We start from the raw sequence: 4,166 nt of genomic DNA on the forward strand, positions 1-4,166 counted from the left end.
CGTTAAAATTATTTAAACTTATTATGAAAATGGTCGATTTTTAAGAACAACTTATCGCAAAGTTCATAATTTTTCGTTTGAATTAATAAAAATTGAAAGGTTGGTGAAAAAATATCAAGAAACTGGTTCTGTATGGATAGAAAAAGAACTGGCAGTCCAAGAGCTAAACGTTCTGTGGAGAATATTGCTGATGTAGCAAAACGTGTTGCTGATCCATCTTTATCATCGATGTCTCGGTTATCTTTAATGTCGATATCTTTGGCGGATTTTACCTATAGACGTACTCATGGTGTACATACATTGAAATCTTCTGATTTTTCACATATAATTTGTTAAGAACCGTATTTTGAGTAAAAATTGTGGAACTTGGAAGAATCTAAATTTCGCTATTCAGAGAAGCTCTTGCAAATTTGACGGAGTTGATGGCAACACCCGGTACGTCAGTAACCACTGATCGATGGAATTGTTTTATGGTTCACTTATATACACCGCACGAAAAAAGTATAAGCCCAAGGTGATTATGATGATATCTATTAAAGCAATAAAAAATGTCCCAATCTCGTTTTGTTGATTGCACGTTTAGAACGGTATCTCGTTATGGGAATTCTTCCGCATTTATTGCTGGTATTTCAGAAACGCGCAAATTCTTGTTCTGTGCAAAACGAAATAATTATAAGACCAAAGCGTTTGCTTTTAATTTAGAAGCATTGTAACTTATTACGTTAAAATTACAATATTATCTTTTATTTTTATAGAAACAAAAAATATTCCGCGTGGGCAAAATATGTTTGTATTTGAGCTGGGACAAATTTGTTCATGAAGAGATTGCTTCAAAATTAAAAAGAAGCAAAACGTGGATTTTTCATTACTTCCATTTGAAAAAAAATATGTACATATGTACATACCAAGATAACAGGTAGAAAACCAAAACTTAGCTCTAGAGAGATGTTCAAAAAAATTCTTAATTTGGAATTTTTTACCCGTGGTGCGAAAGATATTTTGCAAGCGGGTTCAAGTCTGGAATATGTAAAACGACTACCTTAACCTAAGGTAACCAGACGACACCAGATTGACATTTGCAGAAGTACCTGCGTTGGGAAAATGAATGGGAAAGGGTAATTTTTTCCGATGAAAAAAAATTAATCTAAACGGACCAGATGGTTCTCAAATGTATTGGTGTTATAAACGGAAGAAAAAGAAGGACAGAATGGCTCGTACTTTCGGAGAGGCTTTTGTCATGGTTTGGACAGTCAGTAATGGCATAGGCAAAACACGTAAAAATGTATATGTTTCATATCCACCAAAACGAATAGTGTCAAGCAAATAGAACTTCTTGATGAAATACTTATTGTCTTTTTTGGTTACAATTTCGATGAGGAGTGGATTTTACAGCATACCAACGCAACCGTTCATGTTTCCAAAGCAACAAAAGCATTTTTTTACAACGAAAAGATACAAATTGTAGAATGGTCTGCCTGCAGCTCTGACCTTAACCAAATCGAAAAATATGTGGGAAATGCTTTCTCAATCGGTTTTAAAAAATTCAAGACAGTTTGATAGCACTAAAACCTTTAGAAGTGCGACTAAGATCGAATGGTAAAAAATTGATCCAAATATTATAAAAAATTTAAAAAATCGTTGTCTCGACGACTTAAAAAAATTATATTTAAAGGCGTATCCGACACAAATTACTAAGCTCCAAATCATACACTAACCCCGAGAATTCTAGTTGCTTATTTTAAATAATATAATAACAGTGACCTTATACTTTTTTCCTTCTATAGATTTTACTTTTCTTAATAATTAATTTAAGTTTCGTGAAAAATGTGCTTAATTGTAGATATTTTTGAAACATTTACGATTAAAAGTTTAAATATTAAAAAATTTAGATTTTTAGCACTAAACTGATAATAAAAATATAAGAAATTTAGTGGGTCTTAAAATATTTTTCGTGTGGGGCATGTCAATGTTGTTTTGAACGGTAAAGGAGAGAACATAGGCGAATTTGTTAATTGCTTCTTGCCAATCAAGGCTTTCAATATTCAAAAGCTGTGCAAAGATAATGATTATTTGGACCACCGATAAGTATTCCGCTAGCTGGAGCTCTGCTAAGCGCAATTACCCACGCAGATGATCATAGATGAATCTATTGCAATGGTGCAATAAATTGCGGTGTTTTAAGCTAAGTGGCAACCTCATCTAGCGTAAAGGTGTGGGCACGTAAAAGCGTTATGTAATGAAAAACACCGTTATTTTGGTTGATAAAAACAAGTAATTCTGTAAAAGAATGAACACCAAGAAGTTCACTTTACAAAATCTCTAAGAAAGCATTACAAGGTTCGACGGTCGTGTCATAAATTGTATTTACTCGTATTAAAAGGGAAGCACATGCATCCAGCGTACAGCATACATTTTGTGTATTTTTCAAGATTAAACCTTAGGAATTAATGAATTATGACAAAACTAAATAGCTTAAAAAATGAAAGCAGACGGACTGAAAAGGGAAACAAATAAATATGATATTTTTTGAAATGAGTAGGCAAATATGTGATGGGCAAAACATAAACGCATTTCGTTCTTTTCTAATTTGTTTTGAAATTGTTTTCTTAGTAATGTATTGTTGTAATTTTATTTTCCGTTGACTCTCTATTACTTATCGAACTGCGACAACACATTTCAATCAAGTTCTATGCCAAAGGCGCGTCCTTGTCAAATTAAATATACACTCGAGGTATGTATGTGTGTATGTATATGCCTTTGTACAGTTGCGTACACAAAAATCCAAACACTTATGAGTTTTAGTTTTTGCTGCATAGCACTTCCCATGCGACCCTTTCTTTGTAGTTAATGGGAATATAAAAAAAATATTAAATATGAGAATTTGAATTTATTTCGCATAATTTTCATTGGAGGCAAAAATATACTGACATAAGCGCGTTAATTCTTCTTCATGAGTTAAAGTCCAGCTTTTAATTGCATTTCAATTTAGTATTAACACAGGTTTTTTTTTTTCGCAGAACTTTTATCAACTAGAATCAGAATCAATGTATTCATATGCACAGGTTGCTTCAATTTCTAACTCGGGCATAGGGCCTCAGCTACTCCTCTTCGCCAACGAACACGATTATGTGCTAGCGATCTCAATTCGTTCCATGTTAGGCCGAGAGATTTCATTTCTGCAATCTGGTCAGAATCAAAAGAGTTAATTTGGTATAGTCTGAGGAAATTAATTTTTTTCAATTGTGGTATTCTTTGCTCCAATTAATACTAGTTTGGTGCACTTTCATTGCTGATAAAGTATGACAGAAACTTTGGGTTAAATTAATATCTAGAGTTTGTTTGAGAATTTAGAGTTCATTGCGGCTGTATTCTATGAACACTTTTCTCGTAGTTTTTTACACACTCATAAAGTTTCAGTTTTCAGTTTCAGTCCACGTGATTACCACTGGCGGTGCACCCATTGCGAAATAGGGAGCATTGAAGCAGCCATTGGAGCAACCATTGAACTATTGAAAGAGTGTTGCTATCAGCTATTGCTCTTGGCAGGTAATAATAATTTCGTGTGAATTTCTACCATAAAAAAGCCTCTCACGAAAACAATCTGCCATTCAAAAGTGTCATAGGTTAGTAAGTCTCTCCATTTTATCATTTAAAAAATTAGCCTGCGTGCTAAATCTAAACCCGTCCGGATGTTTATGTCGGCCACTTTATATATTATGTAGCATAGCCGAAAATATATTTCGTAATGTATGTATGTGCGTGAGTACGTATGTATGTAAATGTAATATATGTGGGCACGTACAAAGGCCATTAGTGAGAAATGCTAATAACAAATAAAATTTAAGTAAGAAAAAAATTAATTAATTTACAACTGCTTGCTGGCTTTTACCACATTTTAAAGAAAAAGAGTTATATTGGTTAGTCTGCGGTAAGGGCAGAAAATTTATATTTTTTTTTTAATTTATGAAATTTTCGCGTGGTTGAAATATTATTCTCCAAGTATGTGTAAGTAATGACAACATTATTTTAAGAGTGAAATAAAATTATTATCTACATTTACAAGCAAAAATATTTGCATAGAAAAATAAATAAAATTTATTGCATGTAATAACTTTTTATTTCTTTACACCTGTATGTCTCGATTAAAATCTGTGGCTTATTTTGAA

This window comes from Anastrepha ludens, chromosome 2 (assembly GCF_028408465.1).
Source record: "Anastrepha ludens isolate Willacy chromosome 2, idAnaLude1.1, whole genome shotgun sequence".
NCBI lineage: Eukaryota > Metazoa > Arthropoda > Insecta > Diptera > Tephritidae > Anastrepha > Anastrepha ludens.